We start from the raw sequence: 14,915 nt of genomic DNA, 5'->3' as shown, positions 1-14,915 counted from the left end.
TCAAAGACAGTCATGAACTCACCTGTGGCCCATTAAATATGAGCAGGGACCTGAATTGGGGGGGATGTCACTTGAAAGGAAGGGCAGCTGAGAGACAAAGAAGGCAAAGCCACTAGAGTGGGGATCTTTTGGAAGATGGTCAGTGGTGGGTGATTCATCACCACCAGTTCCTGAACCACTTTGATGGCTTACTTGGAGGCAGGCTCTCATGCAGAAAGCTTGCTCAGCAAGAGAGAGCTGGGAGGATCACAGTTCAAGGCACAAAGTTTCCAGCTGAAGCCCTTAGTAAAGATAGATACTGGTTTCATTTTGCAGCCTCAGTAAGCTGTCATTAATAATAGTGTTTATATTTTTAACATTCTATTAAGCTATATTTTTTCTTTATCCAAAATTCCTGAAAAACAGAATATTCTGGTTAAGGGAGTCTTTTTTTAACAGAATATTCTGGTTAATGGAGTCTTTTTTTAGTTAAAAAAATTGCCTTTTGTACTATAAAGAAAGCAATACTTACATTGAGTAGAAATGTAGTAAAATATACTTAACAGTACAGTAGTTCTTTGATGATTTAAGAAGCCCTTAACAAACTCATATTATTACCTAAAGCTCATCCAGGACACCAAGTCCAGGTATCAAATGGTCTCAATCTGATGTCACCATAGGAATATACTTGAGGAATTGATTGAGTTAATTTTTAAATGGAATATTTTTTTTCCAATTTTCTCAAACCAAGAATGCAAAGACTGCATCAGTTCAGTTCAGTTGCTCAGTCATGTCTGACTCTTTGTGACCCCATGGACTGCAGCACACCAGGCCTCCCTGTCCATCACCAACTCCCAGAGCTTCCTCAAACTCATGTCCATTGAGTCAGTGATGCCATCCTGCCATCTCATCCTCTGTCGTCCCCTTCTCCTGCCACCTTCATTCTTTCCCAGCATCAGGGTCTTTTCCAATGTGTCAGTTCTTCGCTTCAGATGGCCAAAGTACTGGAGTTTCAGCTTCAGCATCAGTCCTTCCAATGAATATTCAGGACTTATTTCCTTTGGAGTGGACTGTTTGGATCTCCTTGTTGTCCAAGACCCTCAAGAGTCTTCTCCAACACCATAGTTCAAAAGCATCAATTCTTCGGTGCTCAGCTTTTTTTATAGTCCAACTCTCACATCCATACATGACTACTGGAAAAACCATAGCTTTGACTAGATGGACCTTTAGAAATAATCAAATTATATGTTTGTATGTACATGCATACCTTTACTGAGTTAGTTCAGTCGCTCAGTTGTGTCCGACTTTTTGCAACCCCATGGACTGCAGCATGCCAGGCCTACCTGTCCATCACCAACTCCCGGAGTTCACCCAAACTCATGTCCATCGACTAGGTGATGCCATCCAGCCATCTCATCCTCTGTCATCCCCTTTTCCCCCTGCTCCCAATCCCTCCCAGCATCAGAGTCTTTTCCAATGAATCAACTTTTCTCATGAGGTGGCCAAAGGACTGGAGTTTCAGCTTTAGCATCATTCCTTCCAAAGAACACCCAGAGCTGATCTCCTTCAGAATGGACTGGTTGGATCTCCTTGCAGTCCAAGGGACTCTCAAGAGTCTTCTCCAAACCACAGTTCAAAAGCATCAATTCTTCGGCGCTCAGCTTTCTTCACAGCCCATTCTCACATCCATACATGACCACTGGAAAAACCATAGCATTGACTAGACGAACTTTTGTTGACAAAGTGATGTCTCTGCTTTTGAATATGCTATCTTGGTTAGTCATAACTTCCTTCCAAAGAGTAAGCGTCTTTTAATTTCATGGCTGCAGTCACCATCTGCACTGATTTTGGAGCCCAGAAAAATAAAGTCTGACACTGTTTCCACTGTTTCCCCATCTATTTCCCATGAAGTGATGGGACCAGATGCCATGATCTTCGTTTTCTGAATGTTGAGCTTTAAGCCAACTTTTTCACTCTCCTCTTTCACTTTCACCAAGAGGCTTTTTAGTCCCTCTTCACTTTCTGCCATAATGGTGGTGTCATCTGCATATTGGAGATTATTGATATTTCTCCTGGCAATCTTGATTCCAGCTTGTGCTTCTTCCAGCCCAGCGTTTCTCATGATGTACTCTGCATATAAATTAAATAAGCAGGGTGATAATATAGAGCCTTGACGTACTCCTTCTCCTATTTGGAACCAGTCTGTTGTTCCATGTCCAGGTCTAACTGTTGCTTCCTGACCTGCATATAGGTTTCTCAAGAGGCAGGTCAGGTGGTCTGGTATTCCCATCTCTTTCAGAATTTTCCACAGTTTATTGTGATCTACACAGTCAAATGCTTTGGCATAGTTAATAAAGCAGAAATAGATGTTTTTCTGGAACTCTCTTGCTTTTTCCATGATCCAGCGGATATTGGCAATTTGATCTCTGGTTCCTCTGCCTTTCCTAAAACCAGCTTCAACATCTGGAAGTTCATGGTTCAGGTATTGCTGAAGCCTGGCTTGGAGAATTTTGAGCATTACTTTACTAGTGTGTGAGATGAGTGCAATTGTGTGGTAGTTTGAACATTCTTTGGCATTGCCTGTCTTTGGGATTGGAATGAAGACTGAGCTTTTCCAGTCCTGTGGCCACTGCTGAGTTTTCCAAATTTGCTGGCATATTGAGTGCAGCACTTTCACAGCATCATCTTTCAGGATTTGAAATAGCTCAACTGGAATTCCATCACTTCCACTAGCTTTGTTCATAGTGATGCTTTCTAAGGCCCACTTGACTTCACATTCCAGGATGTCTGGCTCTAGGTCAGTGATCACACCATTGTGATTATCTGGGTCATGAAGATTTTTTTTGTATAGTTCCTCTGTGAATTCTTGCCATCTCTTCTTAATATCTTCTGCTTCTGTTAGGTCCATACCATTTCTGTCCTTTATCGAACCCATCTTTGCATGAAATGTTCCCTTGGTATCTCTGATTTTCTTGACGAGATCTCTAGTCTTTCCCATTCTGTTGTTTTCCTCTATTTCTTTGCATTGATCGCCGAGGAAGGCTTTCTTATCTCTCCTTGCTATTCTTTGGAACTCTGCATTCAGATGCTTATATCTTTTTTTTTCTCCTTTGCTTTTTGCTTCTCTTCTTTTTACAGCTATTTGTAAGGCCTCCCCAGACAGCCATTTTGCTTTTTTGCATTTCTTTTCCACGGGGATGGTCTTGATCCCTGTCTCCTGTACAATGTCACAAACCTCTGTTCATACTTCATCAGGCACTCTATCCATCAGATCTAGGCCCTTAAATCTATTTCTTACTTCTACTGTATAATCATAAGGAATTTGATTTAGGTCATTCCTGAATGATCTAGTGGTTTTCCCTAGTTTCTTCAATTTAAGTCTGAATTTGGCAATAAGGAGTTCATGCTCTGAGCCACAGTCAGCTCCTGGTCTTGTTTTTGCTGACTGTATAGAGCTTCTCCGTCTTTGGCTGCAAAGAATATAATCAGTCTGATTTTGGTGTTGACCATCTGGTGATGTCCATGTGTAGAGTCTTCTCTTGTGTTTTTGGAAGAGGGTGTTTGCTATGACCAGTGCATTCTCTTGGCAAAACTCCTTTAGTCTTTGCCCTGCTTCATTCCATATTCCAAGGCCAAATTTGCCTGTTACCCCAGGTCTTTCTTGACTTCCTACTTTTGCATTCCAGTCCCCTATAATGAAAAGGACATCTTTTTTGGGTGTTCTAAAAGGTCTTGTAGGTCTTCATAAAACCGTTCAACTACAGCTTCTTCGGCATTACTAGTTGGGGCATAGACTTGGATTACTGTGATATTGAATGGTTTGCCTTGGAAACGAGCAGGGATCATTCTGTCATTTTTGAGATTGCATCCAAGTACTGCATTTCAAACTCTTTTGTTGACCACGATGGCTACTCCATTTTCTGAGGGATTCCTGCCCACAGTAGTAGATATAATGGTCATCTGAGTTAAATCCACCCATTCCAGTCCATTTTAGTTCGCTGATTCCTAGAATGTCGATGTTCACTCTTGCCGTCTCCTGTTTGACCACTTCCAATTTGCTTTGATTCATGGACCTAACATTCCAGGTTCCTCTGCAACATTGCTCTTTACAACATCGGACCTTGTTTCTATCACCAGTCACATCCACAGCTGGGTATTGTTTTTGCTTTGGCTCCATCCCTTCATTCTTTCTGGAGTTTCTCCACTGATCTCCAATAGCATATTGGGCACCTACCGACCTGGGGAGTTCCTCTTTTCGTATCTATCCTTTTGCCTTTTCATACTGTTCATGGGGTTTACATGCATATATAAATATCACTTCAATATTTGAAGTGATATCTATATCACTTTACATACATGGATATATATATATATATATCACTTCAATATTTGTGGTGAATAAAAAGTTAATGTTATCTTTTCCCATGTTTTCAATCATGAGCTTGTTTGACCTAAAAATGGCTTTGAACATGATTGAAGAGATCAGTGTTTTCTGATTTATTTTATTAGAGCAATTAAAAAACAGGAAAGAAGAATTTCTCAACAGAACTCAGCATAATAACTGACCCTGAAACTTCTAGAATAGATTTGCTTAGGAGTTATTTCCTTCCAAATAATTTTAATCAAGTTATTTTTTAATGGAAGCGTAGTTTGTATACAGTGAAATGCATGGATTTTTTAGTGTTAGAGTTCAGTGAATACTGATATATTTGTATGTCTCAGCAGCCATCAATTTGATCAAGACACAGAATATTTTTACCACCAGAGAAATATCCCTTCTGTGTATGTGATCTGAATCACGAATTGAGAAATGTTTTAGTAATGGTTGTGTATCTTGCTGCAGCCAAGTTCATCTGTTAGAGAGCAGATGCAGAGCTATTGTGGAGTGGGATTTACCAGGCCCTGATTTTTTTTTTTTCCTCCCCTTTTCTGGGAAAGAATGCCAGAGAAAGAGATGAGGGGAAGAGTTGAGAATATATGTAATGGAGTGATTAGTGATGTTTTATGGAATCCAAGATGAGACAAATGAGAATATAAAGGGAATAAGAGGATTTTAAAAATTGTGCCAGTGGACTTGAAATCCAAACATCTTTGGAGCTGGGATTCTAAAATACATGATCTGGAAAAATAGAAATTGGTAGGAAGAGGGTAGGCTGTGAAGATTTTGCAAGTGATTCAGTGAGTAAATGTTAATGAAAGTTTTTAAAACCTTAGGATTCAGTTGCTAAAGTGGAGAGGAAAAAATAAATTGTTGGAGAATAAGGAAGTCAGGCCAAGGTGTTGAGTGGATATTGACCTGAATATTGAAATCACTAAGAATAATGAAAAGTAATCGTGGTATGCAAGACAAGTGAGAGAGAGGGATCCAAAGGCTGATGGTGATCACAGCATCACCATCTGTACCACTGGAGTACGGGACCCCGGGGTACAGTCTAATGAGCTGTGATTCATAAATCTGTGGTTTTATGGAAGGAAGGAAAAATGTTTCTAGAAGCAGCCATGGGGAACAGAGACATCCGTTCTGTCTCCAGGCCTGTGTTTCCACGTGGGACATAAGTGGGAAAAGCAGCCATTTGGGGCTACAGAGGAGACAGCATTTTCAGGGAAAAGCTAAATTTAGTAGATGAAGAAGTTGGAATTAATACCTAGAAAAGAGTTGATGGCTCTGGAGAAGAGGTAGAAGAGTAAGTTTCAAAAACTGCAGTGCAAAAGTCTGGAAAGTCAAAGAAGATTTTGGATTAGGGAATGGGCAGCACTGTATAACGGAATTGGAGAAGGAAATGGCAACCCACTCCAGTACTCTTGCCTGGAAAATCCCTAGACGATCCTGGTGGGCTACATACAGTCCATGGGGTTGGAAAGAGCTGGACAAGACTGAGAAACTGAGCACACACACAAAGACACACACACAGCAGTTGGCTCCCTATTTTCTTCTCTCCCTCTTCCTCCCTTAGTGGGACAGTTCTGTTCTTGTACCTTAGACCTTTATCTTTCCACAGCTGACCTGCAAATTTAATTCTCAGCGCCCAACCCTTTTTTCTCTTCTCAGCAGCTCCTCTCTACCTGACACTCAAATGTATCAACTTAGGTGCTTTTTTTTCTTTTCCTCTTTGCAAGTTAAACATGGAAAAGACAAAAATAGAAGAGCTCATTAATCCCTGTAAGAAAAACATGTCAGGGTGAGACAATGAAGTTCCGTTAATCCGTTAAAAGGGCAAGCACAGTGTTGATTTTTAGCAAGTTGACCCAAGATCATCCTTTGTTAAATAGCTATAATGTAGGTCACAGTTTGGATCATGCAAATATTAGGAAATGCTTATTGGACTTATAAATTTCTTATTAATGAATGATAATATTAGTAATAAACTTAAACTAGACTTAGCTGCTTCATTTGGCAATATCATGCTAGTAAACTCTATGTTTAGATAAATAGGAACAAAAAGCAATGAAAACAACTTGCCAAAGGGCCCTTTTCCTACTTGATAAGCCAGTTTTCTTAATTTGTTTTCTATGCCTTTACTCACTTTCTCATTTACTACAACAGCTTCTGGTTCTGGAAGTAAACAAGGTTACACAGAAAATTGTAATTAAAATTTTCCTTAAGTTCAGTTACCAAAGAGTTGGGCTTAGAGGCAAAGCAAATGTTTAGTGGTATAACAAGTGGGAATCTTCTAAATTTATTCAGAAGAATGCAGTATATCTGACCTGGAAAATCTGAAATGAGAGAAAGTGTAGCTTTACTAAAGCATGTCTCACAGATGAGTAAATATAGTAGAGAATGCTTTCTCTTTTTAGTGATGTATGGAGTAATTTTTGAGATATTTGTTAATTTTTTCTCTGTAAATTTTTTTTTCTCCTGCTCAATTCTGAGAAAGTAGTAAAACCTTTGTACTACCTTGCCTCTAGGAAGGATTGTGTCACAGGGTGAAAGAAAAAATCGCTTATAAACTACAAAGCATGTCATAAAGATAAAAGAGCAACATGGAGACAGCTTGGGCAACGGGAATCTCAGTAATAACTGTAGTGGCTGTGAGAGTGGAGGGGCCTTCCCATCACTTTTGTGCTTGATAAGACTCCAGGACCTTTGCAGAGCACCGGGGAATTGTCTAAATACTTGAATTTAAATTTCCCATTATTTTGGCCTGATGGACCTTGTAAATGGAATTAATTTTTTGTTTGTTTGTTATTTCTATTATAATTATTATCATTTATCTTTACCTCAGGGTACCAAGTAGAACTACTCATAATCTTTGATTCATGATATACTACCATCATTGCTTATTCAAGGCTATCATTTATTTTACTTTATATATTCATTAAAAATATGAAATTATATGAACCCATTGCCCAATTTAAGAACTGGAATCTAATGTACATCTATGTGATCTTGCTTATTCCATTTTTTTGGTCTGCCATTGGAGTGGCCATTATTTTGAATTTTATGTTTATCCTTACCCTGCCTGTTGTTGCATGCCTGCTGCTGCTGCTGCTGCTAAGTCGCTTCAGTCACGTCCAACTCTGTGCGACCCCATAGACGGCAGCCCATCAAGCTCCGTCATCCCTGGGATTCTCCAGGCAAGAACACTGGAATGGGCTGCCATTTCCTTTTCCAACGCATGAAAGTGAAAAGTGAAAGTGAAGTTGCTCAGTCGTGTCCGACTCTTAGCGACCCCATGGACTGCAGCCTACCAGGCTCCTCCGTCCATGGGATTTTCCAGGCAAGAGTGCTGGAGTGGGGTGCCATTGCCCTCTCCGTATTACATGCCTATCTTACCCTAAATTTTTTTTTTTGTTTAGCTTTGCTTCCTTTTGATTTTTATAAAAAGAATATCATAATATATGTGTCTTCTAGGAGTTGCTTCTTCCACTCATCATTATCACAGTAAGATTCCTGGATGATTCACCTATGTGTTACATATGCTTCCCTCGTGAAGAAGTCGGTAAAGAGTCTGCCTGCAATGCAGGAGACCTGGGCTCAATCCCTGGGTTAGGAAGATCACCTGGAGGAGGGCATTCTCCAGTATTCTTGCCTGGAGAATCCCCATGGACAGAGGAGCCTGGTGGGCTGCAGTCCATGGGGTTGTAAAGAGTCGGACATGACTGAGCGACTAAGCACAGCATGTAGCACATGTGACACATGTAGCTTGGTTCTTTAATCTTCATTGATATTTGATATTTCTCTAATAATGTTGCAGTTTTTTGAAACTTCTATCATGAGCATCTGGGTTGTTTCCATATTTGTGCTATCATTAACAATACTGCTGATTATTTTCTGGTACACATTTGCTAAACTTCTCTTGGGCAAATACCTAGGAGTGGAATTGCTGGTGTATTGAGTATGCAAATATTCAACTGTATAAAATAATGGTAAATAGTTTTCCAAAGTGATTATTCCAAGTTATATCCTGTTAACAATGTATGAGAGCCTATTGCTCTACAATCTCTGAAATACTTGGTTTTTAGTTTTTGCCCATTGAATGAATGTAAATCCTGCCATTTTTTTTTATACTTCCTGATTAATTGAGCTTCACTTCATATGCTTTTTAGTGACACATGTTTTCTATTTTGTAAAATGCTTATTCAGATATTTTGCACAATTTCATTTCTTTTTGTATTTTTATTATTGATTCATAGGAGTTCTTAATTATAGATTATACCAAATTTTTAATCTTTTCTTTCCTATTAAGTGTTTTGTGATAGCTTAGGAAATAATTTTCTACCATAAGGAAATCACTTTCTACCATAGGAAGATGTTCATCTATGTGATCCTCTTAAAATTTTAAACTTTTTATTTCAATAAGACATCACCATTTGTATTCAGTATTGTATAGGATTTCTACCTAGTTCTGTAAGAGAAGGAATGAATTAAAAGTTGTAAGGAATGAATTGAAAGTCATAAGGATAAAAACACTATCACTTTCTGATAATGATTATCTACTTAAAATTCCCCTAAATTGAGTAAACAAGTTATAATGGGGAATTGAACAAGGCAGCTGAAGATAAGATCAATACAAATTTTATTATATTCTATTAACCAGAAACAAACAGAATAACAATTAACTATGAAAGATACTATTTTACAATGATTGAAAATATGAAGTATAATACTTAGAAATAAATCTAACACTAAATATACAAAACTTACATATAGAAAACTATAACATTTTTGAAGAATATTTAAAAAGATTAGTAGCAGAGAAGTATACCATGTTCATCATAGAAAGATGTAATAAAGACCTTAATTCTTCCTGCAAAGATCTATAGATTTAATGTTCAGATCAGTTACTCAGCCATGTCCAACTCTTTCTGACCCCATGAACTGCAGCACGCCAGGCCTCCCTGTCCAACACCATCTCCCAGAGTCCACCCAAACCCATGTCCATTGAGTTGGTGATGCCATCCAACTGTCTCATACTTTGTCATCCCCTTCTCCTCCTGCCTTCAATCTTTCCCAGCATCAGGGTCTTTTCAAATGAGTCAGCTCTTCATATCAGGTGGCGAAAGTATTGGAGTTTCAGCTTCAAAATCAGTCATACCAATGAACACGCAGGACTGATCTCCTTTAGGATGGGCTGGTTGGTTCTCCTTGCAGCCCAAGGGACTCTCAAGAGTTTTCTCCAACACCACAGTTCAAAAGCATGAATTCTTCAGCACTCAGCTTTCTTTATGGTCCAACTCTCACATCCATATATGACTACTGGAAAAACCATAGCCTTGACAAGATGGACCTTTGTTGACAAAGTAATTTAATGTCTCTGCTTTTTAATATGTTGTCTAGGTTGGTCATAACTTTCCTTCCAAGGAGCAAGCGTCTTTTAATTTCATGGCTGAAATCACCACCTGCAGTGATTTTGGAGCCCAGAAAAATAAAATCATCCACTGTTTCCCCATCTATTTGCTGTGAAGTGATGGGACCGGATGCTATGATCTTGGTTTTCTGAATGTTGAGCTTTAAGCCAACTTTTTCAGCCTCCTCTTTCACTTTCATCAAGAGGCTCTTTAGTTTTTCTTCACTTTCTGCCATAAGGGTGGTGTCATCTGCATATCTGAGGTTATTTATATTTCTGCCAGCAATCTTTTAATGTGACTATAGTCAAAATCCCCAAAGGATTCTTTGTATAACTCAGTAAAGGTCCAAACATAATCAAAATACTTCCTTAAAACAAAAACATGAAGGAGTTTCTCTCCCAGGTATACAGGCTTTTGGAGCTACTATAATTGAGATGTTTTTCACACAGGAGAGATAAATTGATGCATGAAATAGAATACATAATTCAACAAAAGATCCATGCATATATACAATTTGAATATTTGATAGAGGTGGCATGGAAAATCACTTGGGAGAAGAGTTATTATTCAATAGTTATGGCTGAAAAAGTTTGTTATCTACATGCAAAAGATATGAAAATTAATCTCTACACACATCATACATGAAACAACTCTCCATGGATTAAGAATTTAAATAGAAAAGGCAGAAATTTAAAACTTTCACTAGAATTAATTTGTTTTGGAGAAAGGGAACCATAACCCATTTCTGCATAGCTAAATTTGCAGTATCATATTCATTTCTAGTTTAAGTATTGAGCCCATACTTAATACAGAACACAGATTTTAGAGAATTCCTTCAATAGAAAATTAAATTTCTATTTCCTTTTCTAAAATGATGTCCACCTCTTATCCATTGCTCTTCCCTTTCCAATCCTGCTGATTATCAGAGGAGAAAATCCTAGACTAGATAGTCTATATCTCTTGCAAATTGTTTTTTAAATAAAGAGAGGTATATCTAGAGAAGATGAAGGAATGTTGGGACAGCATTGAAGAAAGAGGCAGCAAATACTAAAACTTTGGGTTCTGAATATATGCATTAAGAGTGTTCATGTGTGGCAGATACTGTTAGTTGACTTCTTCAACACCCATTCCAATTTCTTTTCACTTACCTTCTTCCGTTTTGAAAGCTCTAAAACAAAAAGCTAATTTTTTTTTTTTTTCAGACTCCATTATAACTAGAGGAGCCCATGGAACTCAGTTCTGGCCAGGGAGACATACATGTTGAAGTCCCTTGGTGCTGCCACTTCTGTTTTCTCCTGACTGTTGCCTGAAACATAGGTGCCAACCCAGAACTGCAGCTGCCATAATTAAGGATGATAGAGCAGAAAAGGAAGGGTCCTGCTCTTTTGATGGCATCCTTGAGGTTCCATACAAGCCCTAGACCTAGCTACCTACAACCTTTTCTTCCATAAGTGAAGGATCTCTGTTTCTACTAAGTCAACATTTACTGGACTTTCTGATACTCACTATACAGTGCATCCTATCATCACTACACAAGTAATCCTTACTATTTCACGTGTGTATCTGAATGCAGCAATTATCATTCATTCATATAAATGTATGCAACTCCAGTATACCTCTCCCGAATTTAACAATTCTGGTTGAGAAAGCTTAAATAGTAAAGACATAGAGGAATTGAATCGTATAGTTAACACATTTTATGTTATAGGTGTAAATAGGCTTTTATATCTTCAAGAAGGAAATAAATCATTTTTATACATTCTGGAACTTTCAAAAAACTGATCATGAATTTGACCACAAAAAATGTTAATTTTTTAAATGGCCTTGTTAGTTTTTTATTGGTCACATATTCTGATTGTAAATCTATCATATTTGAAATAAATGATAGATTAAACAGAAATTCTGATAACTTAAAGATATACCTCTACAAATATTATGTTGGATCAGTGAGAAAATGAAAAAAGGAATTACATGCTATCCAAGAAGCAAGAAAATAAGAATACTTCATCCCCAAAACTAGGAAACACAGCAAAAGCTGCACTCAGGAGAAAATCAATAGTTTACATGCCCTCAATATTGAAAAAACAATAGAAAATAAGGGAACTAAGAATTGATCTTAAGAAATTAGAAAAGTAATACCAAAGTAAACCAAAGGAAAATACAGGAAATTGTTAAAGATAGACTAGATTTAATTTAGTAAAAAACAAAACTATGCAGAAAAAGAAAAAAGTAAGTCTGAAAGATGGTTTTTAGAAAATAGCAATAAACCGGAAAAGCCTGATTATAAGTGAGAGAACAAAATACAAATGTTTAGGAATGTGAATATAGTACAAGTGTGGAAGAGATTAAGAATATAAAGATTGCACATCTATTTTGACAAATCTGGAGACCTAGAGCAGATGGATGATTTTCTAGCAAAAGATGAAATACCAAATTTGACCTGAAGAAGATGTAAGATCCTTGAAGAGACCAATTACCAAAGACAAGATTGAAAAGGTGAATAAAGATGTACCATTCAGACAGACACCAAGGCCAGATGGGTTCTCAGCCAAGTTTTATCTAACCTTTAAAGAAAAGTTTATTCCAGTTATTTTAACTATTTCAAGTTATAGAAGAAAGTAGAAGTCTTCTCAATTTATTTTCTAAATCTCACAAACTTAATGGCAAAATTTTATCAGTTACCAATATATTACCTAATATACACCAAAACCCATCTATTAAATAAAATATTGGCAACCAGAATATATCAAAAGAATAATATATTATTATTAAGAGGCCACTCAGAAATTCAAATATGATTCAGTATCAGTATAATCTATTATGATATCAATAAATCTAAGAAGAAAAAAAGCATGTGATTGTGTGTATGTATGTGTGCATGCTCAGTCATGTCCTGCTCTTTGCAATCCCATGACTGTAGCCTGCCAGGCTCCTCTGTCTATGGAATTCTCCAGGCAAGAATACTGGAGTAGGTTGCCATTTCCCCCTTCAAGGGATTGTCCTGACCCAGGGACTAAACCCACATCTCTTGTTTCTCCTGCAAATAGGTTCTAAAAGACATTTAATAAAAAACAACAGTTTTTCCTAATAACTCAAACTAGAAAGGAAACTACTTTAAAGTACTACTGAGTTTTACCACTTTCCTGTAGCACATCCCACTCTAAACTGCAAAACACTAAAACTTTCAATTAAATCAAGAAGAAAATAGCTAGCAGTTTTGTAGTGCTTACTATCTGTGAGGATGGTTTTAGGTACTTTACATATAATATTTTTCAAAATCATACATGAGAGATATTATTATAATCCCCATGTTAAAGATGGGAGAACTGAGGCATAGAGAGATTAAATAACTTGCCCAGGAACACAAAAACAGCAAATAGTGAACTTATGATTCAGAGTTAGACAGTTATGCTCTAGAGACCATGGTCTTAACACTGCGCTTTGTAGTCTCTAAATAAAGATTCTTGTTTTCATTATTACTATTCAACACATTTTGAAGTAGCAGCAACTGTAATACAACAAGAAAATGACAGAAACCTCAGTGTTGGAAGAGATATGTAGACATTTTATAGATTGTGTTCAGTGAAAAATCAAAAACCATAAAGTACTATTAATATTAATAAGGATATTTGATAAGATACCTGGACAAAAGAAAAAAAAATCTTTTCCTCATTCTTGCAATAAAGACCTAGAAATGGAAACGGGGGGAAGTATTTCACTTGCAACAGTCATACAGATGAACAGATACACATATACTTGAAGGACACTTAAAATCTGGCAAAAATTGGATAAGGAAACCCCATGATATACACAGAAAACTATGTATACACTATAACCATATTAAAAGACATACAAAGAAGTTTTAAACAAATGGAAAAAATATTTAACATCTCAATTCTCTGAAATTAATATGTAATGAAATTCCAGTAACAAAATTTCCTAGGCATTAGATAAAATCATCTTGAAATACAGATAAAAGAATAAATGCCTCAGAAATAGCCAGGAAAATATATGAAATGAAAAATGATGGGGAAATTTCCTTACCAGGCATTCGGCATACAATAATCAATGTAAGATCATGGCATCCGGTCCCATCACTTCATGGGAAATAGATGGGGAAACATGGAAACAGTGTCAGACTTTATTTTTGGGGGCTCCAAAATCACTGCAGATGGTGATTGCAGCCATGAAATTAAAAGATGCTTGCTCCTTGGAAGGAAAGTTATGACCAACCTAGACAGCATATTAAAAAGCAGAGACATTACTTTGTCAACAAAGATCTATCTAGTCAAGGCTATTGTTTTTCCAGTAGTCATGTATGGATGTGAGAGTCGGACTGTCAAGACAGCTGAGTGCCAAAAAATGGATGCTTTTGAACTGTGGTGTTGGAGAAGACTGAGAGTCCCTTGGACTGCAAGGAGATCCAACTAGTCCATCCTAAAGGAGATCAGTCCTGGGTGTTCATGGGAAGGACTGATGTTGAAGCTGAAACTCCAATATTTTGGCCACCTGATGCGAAGAGCTGACTCATTTGAAAAGACCCTGATGTTGGGAAAGATTGAAGGCAGGAGGAGAAGGGGACAACAGAGGATGAGATGGTTAGATGGCATAACCAAATCAATGGACATGAGTTTGGGTGAACTCCGGGAGTTGGTGATGGACAGGGAGGCCTGGTGTGCTGCAGTTCATGGGATCGCAGGGAGTCAGACAGGACTGAGCAACTGAACTGAATCAATGTAAATGTAGGGAGAAACAAATAATTTGAAATCTCAGGGTACAACAGAATTTAATATTTTGTGAGTAGGGATTCAATTCAGTGGGGAAAGGATGGATCATTCAATAAATGGTAGTGACCCTATTCAACGGGAGTGGAAAATACAGAGCTGTCTTTGATCAAGCAGTTTTTTTTTTTTTCCCAAGTGGTGGACCAAATAGCCAGGCCATTGGCAATAGCCCAAGCATTAGTAAAAATAGAACAAAGTTCATCAAAAGAGACGTTGCCTCAAGTTATGAGAATAGCCTTGAGTTCTATCTGCTAGTGGAGCAACTGTGTCCCTTTTGTGTTTGCATAGCAGCTGTTGAGGTTGAGAAGCTATGCAGCCCAGCAGACACTACTAGATTTCAGCCTAGCCAGGCCATTAGTGAAT

Source organism: Bos taurus, chromosome 9 (assembly GCF_002263795.3).
Source record: "Bos taurus isolate L1 Dominette 01449 registration number 42190680 breed Hereford chromosome 9, ARS-UCD2.0, whole genome shotgun sequence".
NCBI classification, from domain to species: Eukaryota; Metazoa; Chordata; class Mammalia; order Artiodactyla; family Bovidae; genus Bos; species Bos taurus.
The sequence above is the reverse complement of the archived record's forward strand: the minus strand, read 5'-3'. Positions refer to the sequence as shown.